At 42.2% G+C, this 15,119-nt stretch overlaps 1 long non-coding RNA gene and 2 pseudogenes across 1 annotated transcript; 2 read left to right on the top strand and 1 right to left on the bottom strand.

Moving 5' to 3' along the window:
• Positions 1–3,259: 3,259 nt before the first annotated feature.
• On the bottom strand, positions 3,260–9,378 carry LOC141279259 (uncharacterized). The gene is made up of 3 exons (XR_012333230.1): positions 9,281–9,378; positions 8,100–8,248; positions 3,260–3,458 (listed from the first exon to the last, which is right to left on the bottom strand). It is a non-coding gene; the product is annotated as an uncharacterized lncRNA (long non-coding RNA).
• LOC101317385 (olfactory receptor 51I2-like) lies at positions 4,129–5,902 on the top strand (annotated as a pseudogene).
• Positions 9,379–13,863: 4,485 nt separating the features above from the next.
• LOC101316218 (olfactory receptor 51I2-like) lies at positions 13,864–14,845 on the top strand (annotated as a pseudogene).
• The last annotated feature ends 274 nt before the right edge of the window (positions 14,846–15,119 follow it).

The following is a 15,119-nucleotide window of genomic DNA, read 5'->3' as shown; positions in this document are numbered from 1 at the left end:
TTTGCAATAACATGGATGGACCTGGAGGATATCATGCTAAGTGAAATAGTCATACAGAAAAAGACAAATATTATATAACTTCACTTATATGTGAAATCTAAAAAACAAACAAACAAAAACAGAGTCATAGATACAGAGGACAAACTGGTGCTTGCCAGAGTGGAGAGGCGTGGAGGGATGAGTGAAATAAGTAAGAGAGATTAAGAGTTATAAACTTCTAGTTATAAAATAAGTAAGCTCGGCTTCCCTGGTGGCACAGTGGTTGAGAGTCCGCCTGCCGATGCAGGGGACACGGGTTCATGCCCCGGTCTGGGAAGATCCCACATGCCGTGGAGCAGCTAGGCCCGTGAGCCATGGCCACTGAGCCTGCACGTCCGGAGGCTGTGTTCCGCAACGGGAGAGGCCACAGCAGTGAGAGGCCCACGTACCGCAAAAATAAATAAATAAATAAGCCATGAGAATGTCATGTACAGCATAGGGAATATAGTCAGTAATACTGCAATAACGTTGTATGGTGACAGATGGTAACTAGGTTTATCATGGTGATCATTTTGTAATGTATAAAAATATTGAATCACTATTTCAGACATCTGAAACTAATACAATATTGTAAATCAATTATGCTTCAATTTAAAAAAGGTACGAACTATTAATACATGGAATAAGCTGGATAAATCTCCGGATAATTATGCTGATACAGATTATATACTGTATTATATACTGATTATATACAGATTATATACTGTATCACTTCATTTATATAACAGTCTTGCATTGACAAAATTATAGAGATAAAGAACACACTAGTGATTGCTAGGGATTAAAAAGGGGATGGGGACGGAGGGAAGTGGGCATGGCCATAAAAGAAAAAATGAGGGAACCTTGTGATGATGGAAATTTTAAGTATCATGACTGTAGCAATGTCGATATCCTTATTTTGATATTGTACTATTGTTTTGCAAGATATTAATTTTGGGGGAATTGAGTGAAGGATACATGGGATCTCTGTATTAAGTCTTACAGCTGCTTATGAATCTACAACTGCTCAAAAGGATTTTTAAAAAAATCTTGAAGTGTCTCAGGTTCTGCTATGGCATTCAGAATTTTTTGCTGTAAGTGGCGGGCAGCCAACAAAGAAGTGGTTAAAAGGATGGAGATGGGGTTGACATGAAACACACATGCTTTAGAATGGTCTCTCTGGCAGGGTGTGGCTGTAGGAGTGGAAGCAGGTAAGAGAGCAGATGGGCTGGGCAAGACTCTTAGAGATGGCACACTTGATGGCCTTTGTTTCTCACTGTGAAGTTAGGAACAGTAACAAATTAGCTACGGAGAGTAAGGTGGCAGGTTGGATAAATAGCTTGAGAAGAATGGTGACAATTTAAAAACTGAAAGGAAAATTATGGAGTACTGCTAAAGTCTCAGCTCAAGTTAATGACCATGACTTTGTTTGGATGTAAGATTTCAAAGTTAAGTAAGTTTTCCTAAGTTTACTGATCACCTCTGGAGGAGAAAGGGAGACAGACTGGGCCCAGTTCAGATGGGAGAGTGCAGCCAAAATCAAAGAGGAGAAAAGTCAAATGTGTTCATAGAAAGCAGCTCCAGGTGAATGAGTGTAGTCCAAATTGATATAGGAAAAAGCTGAGGTCAGAGCTATTTTGGAGTAGAGCTCTCAAGAAAGTGAGAAAGAAGGGACATAGAACTTGTATGTGGTGAGAAACTGAGCAAGAAACAGAGAAGAAATTGAACCAGTTCTTTCTTTCTTTCTGGCTGCGTTGGGTCTTCGTTGCTGTGCGCAGGCTTCTCATTGCGGTGGCTTCTCTTGTTGTAGAGCATGGGCTCTAGGCACACGGACTCAGTAGTTGTGGCTCGCGGGCTCTCGAGCGCAGGCTTAGTAGTTGTGGCGCACGGGCTTAGTTGCTCCGTGGCATGTGGGATCTTCCCGGACCAGGGCTCGAACCTGTGTCTCCTGCATTGGCAGGGGGATTCTTAACCACTGCGCCACCAGGGAAGCACTGAACCAGTTCTTAATGGCTCTGCAGTTCATATACTTTCCACTAAGTTCCCTCCTTTTTGAACCTGTTGGATTCAGCAGGTCAGCCCCAGGATAGGAGTGTGAGCAGAGTCTGTGCTAGCTCCAGCCTGGAGCTACAAGCCTAGAGTCTTGGAGTCTGTCCCAGAATGAGACCTGACAGTTTAGAACAGGGTCTGTGGGTCTTTCAGAAGTCTGCCCTCTCCCCACTTGCTCTAGGAAGGCTTCCCTGATTCCCTCTGCCTGGGTTAGGCCAACACTACTAGGCTCCCAACACACCACTCCATAGCCCCCACCCTCTACAAAAACTGGCTACTCCTGCCAGATTCGTCCTGGGGCCTGGCTAAGAGGAGGCTGTCTTCAGGAATATTGTCTTGGAAGGATTTCAAATGCAAATGGACTGTTGAAGCAGATAGTCTTTGAAGATCATTCAAACTTGGTGGGGTATTGTAGAATCTATGAGTCTGTCTCATTTTCCCCCTTATTGTTCGGTTCCTCCAACCACTTCCTGGTTCCAAAAGCTAGCCTGAACTTGTTCACTCCTCAGGGACCTGAGTGGAGTGACTCCTCTGTGGCTCAAGCCTGGCCTTCCCTGGAGATAGGCACTGCAGCTAAACATCCCAAAGACATCCTGGGCTCTTGCAGGATGTGGAGTGGCAGAACAGCTGGGGACAACAGCCAGGTTGAGTAACCTGGACCCTCAACACACCCTCTTCTCCACTTCCAGGATGGGTGGCCACCAGCACCTCATCCTCGACCATCCAGGTGGAGGTAACAGTGGGAAAGGTCTGGAAGTCAGGCAGAAGAAAGAGACATAACCAGTCTTGAACAATAGGAGACAGTAGTGCCATCTTGAAAAGAGGAGCTGAAGGAGGCTACCTTCCTGAGGGTCAGGAAGCTTACAACTCAGAGAAGAAGTGGAATCCCAGTCCACATTTCCAGGGAGAGCTGTCCCTCATAGTCTCTGCAGAGAGAGAGTAGATGAGGGGAAGTGTCAAGTTCTCTCGGCATCTGGTATTCATTTTCCTTATTTATTATCAACCCATTTTATACTCTAATATCAAAAAAATTAATTTGGTTCATGATTTCTTTATTTCAAAAAATTTTATAAAGAATTTTCCTCTCTCTTTTGAATAATTCCTTATCTCAAAGAGTATTTTTACATATCTTTAACTTGTTTTATCCCTTATAATTGTTTACAAAATATGTCTGCACAAGTTCTGTGTTGGAACTTCTCTGTTTATTTGTTTTTGAATGGAATGAGTTCCATCAGGTTTTGATGTTGCTTAGAAATAGTGTCTGAGAGAGAAGGGATGGAGGACTCCAGAACTACACTGTCAGCAACTTTACTTCACTGCATTTTCTTTAAAAGGCTTCTACCAGAATATGCACAATCCTCTGCTCCAGAGGGACAATGCTTGTCACCCTCCTAAAATAAAGAAAAAAAGAGAGGTCAGTCCTACTTTCAGAGTGAGTTGATTATGTTGGCTAGATATGACATAACTGTAGACCGCAGGATTCAGACTAAAGCCCCTTGTAGTTCTCTGACCTATTTTTGGTGGATTTTTCATCTCTGCTAAAAGATATTTGTGAGGCTGTTTCCCTTATATTCTTTTATTAACCTACTTTTAAAGAGTTTTTTGTTTGCTTATTTACTTGTTTTGTTTTATATTGAGATTTAAAAGAAAATCCAAGAAAAACAGTTATAATAAGCCCATGCTGTCAACCCTTCAGGCTTCCACAGTATGTTTGAAATTTATTTCCATGAGGCCACTGCTTCTTGTTTAAAAATAGATCATTTTTTATTAGATTCTTTACGATCATCTCACATTTTTAAAGAAAGCACTGCTTTCTTCAATATGTGAAGAGATCAGCATTTCACGTATGAAATGCTACTTTTGTAGTCAGTGGGTTTAAATTATACTTATTCTCTAGTTTGCTTTTAGATGGAGTACATTTTTCAATCTCTTTCACATTTCATATTTGCTGTTGTGTGTGAACCCATGTCACCTAATATCAGAGCTGGTGTTTTCCCAATGTTTTTGTCTTGTCTTATTTTTCTGCCCAGATTGAAGAGGTCCCCTCTTTCTGAAGAACTCATCTGTGCCCCAAGGATGCTCCCTTCCCAGTCCTTTGCCAACATCTTCTTCTTCCAGCCATCTGCTTTCTGAATGATTGGCATCAGGGCTGGAGGCCATTCATGGCTGGATCTCCATCCCCTTCTCCCCCATGTTCACTGCGGCCCTCACTGGAAACTGCCTGATCCTCTTGGCTGTGAGGAGGACCCCCAGCCTGTACCAGCCCATGTACTACTTCCTGTCTATGCTGGCCCTCATCGGTGTGGGCCTCACCTTGTCCACAATGCCCACCACGCTGGCTGGGCTCTGGTTTGACCATCGGCTCATCAGCTTCAATGCCTGTCTGGGCCAGATGTTCTTCCTCCACTTCTCTGTGGTGGAGTCCTCAGTGCTCCTGGCCATATCTTTTGACTGCTTTGTGGCCATCTCCAACCCCCTGTGCTATGCAGCTGTCCTCACAAACAATGTCATCATCAGGATAGGGCTGGCCTGTGCTACCCTGTCTCTCTTCCCAGTGCCATTCCTACTTAAATGTCTGAACTTCTGCCCTAATAAGACCCTCTTATCCCATTCATTCTGTTTCCATCCTGACGTGATGAGAAGAGCCTGTGCTCACATCACCATAAACATCCTCTATGGGTTCTATGTGGTACTGTCCCCTGGGGGCATAGATTCCCTGCTCATTGTCCTGTCCTACACTCTCATCCTGCCCACGGTCCTGGGGCTGGCCTCTTCCAGGGAGCTCATCGGGCCCTCAACACCTGTGTCTCCCATATCCTGGCCATCTTTGTCTTCTTTATTCCAGGTATCACCATGTCCATGATCCACCATTTTGGGAGGCACATGCTCCCCATTGTTCATGCCTTTGTTGCCTATGTGTACCTGCTGGTGCCCCCTGTGCTCAACCCCATCATCTACAATGTCAAGTCCAAGCCCATCAGGGAGGCCATGCTCAGGGTCCTGAGGGGGAAATGTCAGAGTTGATGATGCAGGATGCCTGCAGGATTGGGACCCTGAAAAGAGTTTGGTAAGCCAAAAAAATAAACTTCTGGATAGATCAAGTCCCACCCATAGTTTCCTTTTGGGCATCTGGGAAAAAAAATAATAGATAATTATGAGAGACTTTCATTTATTTAGTCTCTCACTTATTTCACATATATTTTCTCAATGCTAACTTCTTTCAGGTCCTATGTTAAGTACCAGGAACACAGAAATGATTTATAAATGGTCTTGCCCTTCAAATATCTCACCTTTGAATATATATGAAAAATACCCAAGGGGGACTTCCCTGGTGGCACAGTGGTTAAGAATCCGCCTGCCAATACAGGGGACATGGGTTCGATCCCTGGTCCAGGAAGATCCCACATGCAGCGAAGCAAATAAGCCTGTGCACCACAACTACTGAGCCTGCGCTCTAGAGCCCGCAAGGCACCATACTGAGCCCATGTGCCACAGCTACTGAAGCCTGCATGCCTAGAGCCTGTGCTCTGCAACAAGAGAAGCCGCCGCAATGAGAAGCCCATGCACCGCAACGAAGAGTAGCCTCCGCTCACCACAACTAGAGAAAGCCTACGGGCAGCAACAAAGACCCAATGCAGCAAAAAAAAAAAAAAAAAAAAAAAAGCCCAAATAAGAAAGTGTTTAATACAGTGTAATAAGCTCATTGTTAAAGGTTTGTGCAGAATTCTGGGTAAGCAGAGGAACAAGTTATTTACCTCAGTGTGCTTTGGCTTTCTCTACAATGGGAATATTATAGTGTCTATCTTATAATGTTGTTATAAGGATCAAGGTGTGGAATGTAATGTACAACATATAGTAAATACCAATAAAAGTTTTCTCTTGTTATTATTGTATTAATCACTCATTTATTCATCAGAACCAATGTTTGATCTCTGGCTAATTTCTGAGACCTCAGAAATGAACCAGACTCAAATTTTTGCCTTTGAGAACCTCATTGCCTATTTGAGTAAAGAGAAAATAAGTAGGCAACTATGATAACAAGTAATAAGTTATTGATGCAGGGTAAGCACAGGGATGTGTAAGAAAAAAAAACCCAGTAGAACTGTCTGGTTTATGCGTTTTCTGGAGGCTCTGTCTGGGCTAGATCCTTTGAAAAATAGAGTATATTATGCAGATGCGGGAATACGGAGTAGTTTGGGGCAAGTGGAGAAAGAGTAGGAGAGGATACTGCAAATGGAGGAAACAGCAAGTTTGCTTTCTTAGAAGAACAAATGGTTTAGTGTGATTAGAGAAGAGAAGTGGCAAAAGATGAGGCTGGAGTAGAAGGCAGGGCTCAAGCAAGCAGAACTTTTAAAAATATAGTATATGCAAAGGGAGTTGGGTCTCTTCCTGGGTACAAGTATGGTGCTGCTTCCAGTGGGTCATGCTCCACTATAAAGAGCAAATGGGATTTTGAAGTGAGATCTTAAAGGAATCTTTGTATGTTTATACAGCACTTACTATCTTCTACTTTATATTCTAGTGATAATGAAATTACAGTGACTCCCATATCAAGGACTTTTTCTTTTTCTTATTTGTCTCCTAGAAGTAAAGGCCCAGCAGAGAATTTGTGCTTGGTGATGATTTGCCAGAGTGAATTTTCCAAAGACTAAAAGGGCAGAACCACACCCAGAAGAGAACTCAGTATTCTAGGTCTGCTGAAACTTTAGAGTTTTTTATTAAGTTGAAATAGGCTGTGAACCGATGGAAAGACTATTAGACTAGACATCAGAAGACTTAGATTCTAGTACTGACCTTGATATTATTTTCTTCCCTGTGTTCTTTTGAAAAACACTTTCTCAAGTCAGAGTATTAGTTTCTGCATTTGAAATATAGGGATAATAATACTTCCTTCATTCCACTACAAGAGGGATAAGATAATAAAATGAGGAAAAGAAATAACAAGGTTCTTGAAATCCAAAATAAAGTACATTTCTTTAAGCAAATATAGTTCCTAAAGTTTCATTTCTTCCCCTATTTTTTATAGTTTGTGATGAAATTTAAAGAAAATATCCCCGTGACCATTGGTCAAAGTTTGGGGGACTACTCTTAGACAGAGGAAATCAAGGTGGATATAAGAAGAGGAAAATTGAGAAGTTAAATGGTACACAGTTTGGAAAATGCCCTCTTCCTAAAGTCTAAAACTCTTAGGACTCTATGTAAGACTCTTAGGTTGATTTCTCCCAGAAGCAAATTTTGAGACAAGACTTAATTACAAGTAGTCTATTCAAGAGGTTTTTCCAGGAAGTATTGTTAAAATAGAGAGAGAGAGAAGTAAGCAAACCAGTAAGGGTGAGTGATTGAACGTGTTACCTGTGTGAATAAAAGGGGTGAAAACGCAAGGAGTAATTTGGAAACACAGTGTAGAATATGCTTCAGAGTTATCACCACTGTGGAGCCAGGAAGGTGAGATATTTACCCTCCCGTTTGTCATTGGCTGAGAGCTGCTTCCTAGCACTTCATGTCTGCCCCTGTGTGATGGAAAGAAACCCTCCAGGTGGGGACTTATAATTGGGATGCAGGAGGATGCTGTCGGGATAGAAAAGTGAGTGCTGAGGGTTATGGGAGGGGTGCTCGGTGTACACCACACTCTTCACCTGGCATCACTCGGATCACAGGTTTACACTAAGTTAACTGCATCCATCACTCATCCTTCACGGTGGTGGCAATTTCAGAAAGAGAAGGAAAAGAAAAAGATTTATAACTAAACGTATAGAGGAACAATCTAGAGGTCCCATTACTCTGACTGGTCCCAAGGTAAAATTAATATTCATAATTTCCCTCTTTTACCACCCATTCTAGATTCTACCCTTTCATGGTCAGACTTCTTACCCAACAGCAAGCAACCCAGACCTTTTCCTTAAGGAAGGCGCCACCTTTATAAGCAATTTATTTGTGTTGGTCTCTAATGTTAACAAGTCAGACATTCATCAGTGGCAGTAACTAGATTTGCCTTGGGGAAAGGGAGTTTATTTCATTGGACTGTTGCTTACCTCCATCTCTGTCACCCTGGTCACTCAGTATAAGGGCCCATCATGCAGGCACTGGGGTGAGGAGGGACAGAAGCTTGTTGGGCATGGATGTGTCATCCTGTCATCCTGTTTACCTGGTTGTTCAGCGCTTCCTTTAGGATGGAGACTCTCTGGTGAGCATTAATGTGAGACATAGATTTGCACATTTTAGTTACATTCTCATATAGCCATTCACATATCTTCCCCAGACTTTTTTGTTTTCAATCTTCCAATATTTCTTCTTTCAGGACTCCTCACTATTCTACAGGACCACCTCTGAATAAAACTGTAGTGAGGCAGCACTATTTGTTTTACTTCTACCTACATATTAAGCAACTCCAACCATGAATCAGGCCCAGCTTACTTCCTCCTCCATCAGTTAGACATAGGGAAATCCCCATGAGACTGTAGGTACAGCTGAGGAAGAGGCATTGATGCAAAAGAGACAGGTGACAGGAAGTCTAGGCCACCTGTTTATGTAACTCACTTGTGCCTGCTAAACTTGTACCAGTATAATTCATAGTACTGTCCGTACTCACCCTTACAACATGAGTAGGCCTGACAATAGCCATTTAAAATAGGCAATTTTAGTCACATAGTCACTTGATGTCCCATGATCAAGTGCTTAATTCCTATTAGGGTCCAGTAACATTCCTATACCTGTCTTTTGAACAGAGAGGACTCTGCTGGAGACAGCATGGCCTTGCTCCAGAAACCTAGGAGTCTGTGCTGCACCTCTCCTATTAGGGCTTTATGGAGACTTCACACATATTTATTTACCACAGATACAACAGGCATCATGGTTTTACCAAGTTATATGGCCCAAGTGACATAGATTTTTGCATCACTTGCTGCAAAGCCCTCTCTTGTTCTAGGCCCTCTCAAAACTGACAGCCTGCTACACACCTGTTGAATTATTCCTAAGGGTATATGTGCTCTCTCTAAAATCCAAGGAAGACTAACAGGTGCTGTGCCTCTTTGCTGACAGCAGGAAGGACAAGGTGCAATAACATGCCTTTTGCCTTGGAGAAGGTATGCTGACAGGACACAGAACACTAAACCTATAAGAACTTCACTGATGTGTCAGGCGGCCTAATGTTTGAGGACTTTATCTCCCACTCTGTGATGTGTATATGTCTTACGAGGGTATTCAGAGTACTTACCACTTCCTGGTTTCCAAAACCTTGGTTAGTTATCTCAATATCCATGTCCAAACATCATGTTCCTTCAGTTCTTAAAAGCCCTTTTGGTGAAAAGCATCTTTCCTTCTGTGACATAGGCATTACTTCTTTTCTCATGACCTACTGAGTGTTCCATCTAGTTATTAGTCACAAGTAGTCTTACCTCCATGTTGGCTAACTCTGCCTCTTTCCAGAAAATAGAAAGATACTCTTTTTAAAAATGAGGTAAACAGTACAGATGGATCACTGAAGCATGTCAGTGAACCTTTTGAAAGCATGTCTTAGAGAGGGCTGGGCTAGATAACCAGAGTCTCTACATTCCCGAGAGTTCTGATGGCTCATGTCTCTAATCTCCCTGGGTTTTCCTTTCTCCTGAGAGCTCCCTTCAGCCTCCTCCATCTTCCTTACCCTCTCATCACATGTTCCCATCCCAGGGGTGAAGCTCAGCAGAGAGTAATTTCTCTGTGACACAAAGCTTGATGTCCCTGGAGATGGGCTGCATTTCCCTGCAGCAGCATAAAAGGGGAGTGTCTTGGCTGCAGGGTCTTCCTGGGCTTCTATAGGATATGGTACAACAAAACAGCCTGGGGAAGCAGCCAGGGTGAGTAGCCAGGACTGAGACTCAGACCCTTCTCTATGCCCAGAGTCCTGGAGGGCACCTCTTTTACCTCCTCCTCTCCTCCTCCAAAACAAGAGTCAAATAGAAATAAATGACAGAAGGCAGAGGTAGCAGAGAAATATGGACACAGAGGGTATTGAGTATCCTCAATGGTAGTTTCATATTCTGCATGAGGGAGAGATCAAGGAGAATCTCTTGCTGAGGCTTCTGATTAGCTCAGAGAAGGGCTCAGAGTCCCAGACTTTATTTCTAAGAATGACACCTATATTGATGATCTGAATTGGTAATGGTTGAGGATGCAAAATCTTTTCTGGGCTGCCATTCTAGAAAAAGAGAAATGTTCATGCTTGGCAACACACAAGCATAGTCTGCAAATCTCTCTAGTAAAATTTTCATTCATTCATTCATCAAAACAACCAAATTCCCAAGATATACCATTCAGCATCAGAATTACTGTTCTTGGGAGGCTCAAGCTAGCTGAGAGGAGAGAGAAAGCAGAAATTACCATGTAAGTGACGGAATGATTGAATGGGGTCTCTAAGAGACATGAATGAACAAACAGCAGGGAAGAAAGAAATGGTTGGGCGTGGGGGAGGGTTGTTTAGCAAAAACAAAACGTTAGGAGCAAGAAAACCTTAGGGGAAGGGTATTTAGAGGAGGGGAAAAAAACAGAATAAAGTAAAGAGGTGGGAAATTAAAAAATAACTCTATTTTAGGACCACTGGATCTTGCAATCATAGAATGCCAGAATTAGAAAGATGGATAATCTAGTCCAGTTCCCTTTTACAGGTGAGGAAATTGAGCACCATAAGGAGAAAGTGACAAATTTTTAGTAAGCCTGGCACCAGGGTGCAATCTGTGACAAACAGATTTGGAAGAACAAGGTATTTTGTGGCAAACAGAACCAAGATTAGATCATTCTACGCTCTCTCCCCACTAGACACTTGACTTCTCCAAGCCTCAGTGTCTTCACTGATATACATGGAGAAACATCTGTCTCACGATGTTGTTTCAGAGTTGAGGGAATTCATTGTTCATCAAAACTTGACTACTTTCTAATATGTGTCTTATATAACCAGCACAACTCAATGATATAGTGGCATAGCTTGGTCCAGAAATCTCTTCTCTAATTCTCTACATTAAAATAAGTTGAAATGCATCATATCTGTTTCATGCTGTATGATAGTTTTACTCCAGAAATTACAAACCATGGAAAGAAAACCAAGGGTCTCTGCCCTTGCAGTTGCCCCAGAGATGCTAGAGCCTTGAAGGAATATACATCCAAGTGACAGTACAGAGCTCCAGCTGAATGCACTGATGGACTGGCCTAGAGAATGATTAAGAAGTTCAGTGGAGCAGGGATATGCCAATTTCAACATGGTGCCTTAGGAAAATTGAGCTGATTAAAGCAGTTCAAGAAATCTGCAAGAGGAGGGGAGTGGTGGAGAGAAATGATACCAGCCAAGCAGCCACCCTAAGAAAACCATAAGAGAAATGATGAGATTATGAGCAATTGAATTAGGGGCTGAAAAATGGGAAGGAGAGCACAGATGTAAGGCATATTGGGCAGATAGAATGAGTTGATGAAAAGACATCCATTATCTTTAATTCTATGCAGATCATCCAATGGTAAGATTGTAAGTACACATAGTGTCTGTGAGAGCCCCCATCACACTTCTCAAAGCAGAGTATGGATAGACCCAAATACCTGAGATTCATTGTTGACCTGTTATGAATTCATTTTTTCAGACATTTAACCAAACACTTCATTGGAAATTTCTTCTATGCCCAGTCATCCATAAATCAAATGTGTTTCTGATTCTATGATGCATTATTGTCTGGAAAGACCTCAACCACACTCTTCTTCAAAATCAACCACTGATCCTAGTATCTGGAGGATAAGGAAACAGAAATTTTCTTTTATTTCCTCTCTTTCATGAGTTTGTACATTTGATTATTGATTCTGTCATTTATTTACTCAAACAAGCAAATATTTGAGAATCTGCTCTGTGCCAGGCACTGCACTATGCAAGAGCTATGTGTCAGCAAATAAAACCATATGGCTGCTTTATTCATGGCTCATACAGTCTAGCAAGAGAGAACAAAAGATTTCAAGGAAAGAAGCAATCATAAAATTATAAAATGTGTAGAATGGTATAAAGGAAATTAAGAACGTGTGGGGTAAGGATAATGGGCTCTGGGCACCTACTTAGTGAGAGTCATCCCAAATGGTCTCTAGGAAAATGATATTTAAGATCTAAAGACTGAGGAGCCAGCCATGAGAAAAGCAAAGAGAGGGATATTGGATGAACAGGAAAGCCTCAAAGTGAAGAAGTAACTTGGCTTTTTTAATAAACTGAAATAAGGTCAGTGTCATTAAAGAATACTGAGCAAGCGTTAGTCCGTTATGTGATAAGGGTGGAGAGTTAGGCAGATACAAGATGATAGGGGTTGGGAGGGATAAACTGGGAGATTGGCACTGACATATACACACTACTGTATATAAAATAGATAACTAATAAGAACCCTAATAGCACAGGGAACTCTACTCAATACTCTGTAATAGCTTATATGCGAAAAGAATCCAAAAAAAAAAAAAAGAGTGGACATATGTATATGTATAACTGATTCACTTTGCTGTACACCTGAAACTAACACAACATTGTAAATCAACTATACTCCAATAAAATTTTTTTTAAAAAAATGATGGGTCAATATCATCATATGTCATCATATCACAAGCATTTTATCAGAGTGCACTGGGGAATGATTGAAGGGTGTTAAGCAAGGGAGTAACATAAACCAGTCTCTTCCCTGAGCCTCAGTTACATCATCCCTAAAGCAGGGATAGTAATCCCTTCGGGGTCTACATCACAGGATAATCGTGAAGATTAAAGGAATAATATACAGTGAAAGATTTAGAGATATACAACATGTTAGACAATAACAACAAAAATCATGTCTGTGGTGCTTTGCATTGAAGACAATTTTTCACATACTTTGTCTCATTTAAAGAGGAGGTCACAAAAGAATATTGGATTTGGAATGAGAGAGACTCAGGTTCAATATCCAGGACTACAATATATGAGCCGTTCATTCAGAAGTCAGCCACTAGAGTTGAGTCTCAGTTTCCTCATCTGTATAATAGGAGGGGGAAGACGGCCTTGTCCAAAGTCTCTGTTGATTCTGAGATGGAGAAATTCAGTCAAAAATGCTTAAGTGCAAATCAATTTATTATACTCAAAAATGTATCATACAAAAGTCAAGAGCAAGAAAAACATGTGACCTTAGGAAGACTTGGTTTCAGGAAGTGCAAAGCCATCTCCATGGGGGAAAAAAAGCAGCTTCTCACTCTTTCAGACACTCTCTCTATGGGACTACAGGAACTCTCATCTTTGCCTCTTTCTGCATATCTGATTCAATGATCCTTATCTCTCTCCAAACAGGTATTCTCCTTTTCTCCCTATGCACATGGAAATAACACATCCTCAATCTGGCCAACAAGTAGACAATGACCAGTTTCTCTGAACTCTAATCACTGTTTCCTGCAGAGAAATTTCATTTCATCAGCTCATACCAGAGCTCAATGTTAAGGATGATGAACTTTTGCAGGATAGATAAGATTATGTAATAGTGACATGACTCTTAGGGCCCAGTACTGTGGCTGAGAGGGAACAGCCTTAAAAAGAAATTTATGATTTTTATAATAAAGTGAGAGAATCTAGGTAAATGCATTAGCATAGTATATGAAATATAATATAATAGGGAGTCAGTGAAGATTTAAATTGTTATCATTATTAGGTTTTATACATACTGATGAATAGTATAACCAGTTATAGAATTGATTTTTAGAATTGGGACTCAATACTAGATTTTTCTTTCCTATCATCCTGGATCCTCTAAGTGTCTGCCCAGATTGAAGAGATCACATCTTTCTGGAGACCTCTTCTATCCCACAAGGATGCTCCCTTCCTGGTCCTTTGGCAACATCTCCTTCTTCCAGCCACCTGCTTTCCTGATGATTGGCATTCCAGGGCTGGAGGTTGTTCATGGCTGGATCTCCATCCCCTTCTCCTCCATGTACACAGCAGCCCAGCCCTCACTGGAAACTTCCTGATCCTCTTGGCTGTGAGGAGGACCCCCAGCCTGTACCAGCCCATGTACTACTTCCTGTCCATACTGGTGGTCACCGTTGTGGGCCTCATCTTGTCCACAATGCCCACCACCCTGGCTGTGTTCTCGTTTGACCATTAGCTCATTGGCTTCAATGCCTGCTTGGTCCAAATGTTCTTCCTCCACTCTTTCTCCATGGTGGAGTTCTCAGTGCTCCTGGCCATGTCATTTGACCACTTTGTGGCCATCTCCAACCCCCTGCGCTATGCAGCTGTCCTCACAAACAATGTCATCATCAGGATGGGGCTGGCCATTGTGGCCTGTGCTACCCTGTCTCTCTTCCCAGGGCCATTCCTACTTAAATGTCTGAACTTCTGCCCTAATAAGACCCTCTTATCCCATTCATTCTGTTTCCATCCTGACGTGATGAGAAGAGCCTGTGCTCACATCACCATAAACATCCTCTATGGGTTCTATGTGGTACTGTCCCCTGGGGGCATAGATTCCCTGCTCATTGTCCTGTCCTACACTCTCATCCTGCCCATGGTCCTAGGGCTGGCCTCTCCCAGGGAGCTCATCGGGCCCTCAACACCTGTGTCTCCCATATCCTGGCTGTCTTTGTCTTCTTTATTCCAGGTATCACCATGTCCATGATCCACCATTTTGGGAGGCACATGCTCCCCATTGTACATGCCTTTGTTGCCTATGTGTACCTGCTGGTGCCCCCTGTGCTCAACCCCATCATCTACAATGTCAAGTCCAAGCCCATCAGGGAGGCCATGCTCAGGGTCCTGAGGGGGAAATACCAAGGCTGATGTAATTATGAAATATCGCAGGGTCTGGGTACCATAAAAGACACTTTCTATAGCCTCATAGGAACCTGCTACCCTCAGCAAACACTGAAAATTCCTAGTCTATGCTAATACAGCGGGAAGACCATCAGGCTTCTTCACGAACATACAAATGGATGTTCACCATTTACTTTGTACTAGAAGCAGTGCTGTGGATTAAAGACTGAGAAATATGTTAAATATGGTCATTTCTTTATAGAAACTCACAGTCTTGTGCCAGGATAAAGGCATGTAAATA

Source organism: Tursiops truncatus, chromosome 8 (genome assembly GCF_011762595.2).
Source record: "Tursiops truncatus isolate mTurTru1 chromosome 8, mTurTru1.mat.Y, whole genome shotgun sequence".
NCBI lineage: Eukaryota > Metazoa > Chordata > Mammalia > Artiodactyla > Delphinidae > Tursiops > Tursiops truncatus.
This window is presented reverse-complemented; position numbering and strand designations above follow the sequence as displayed.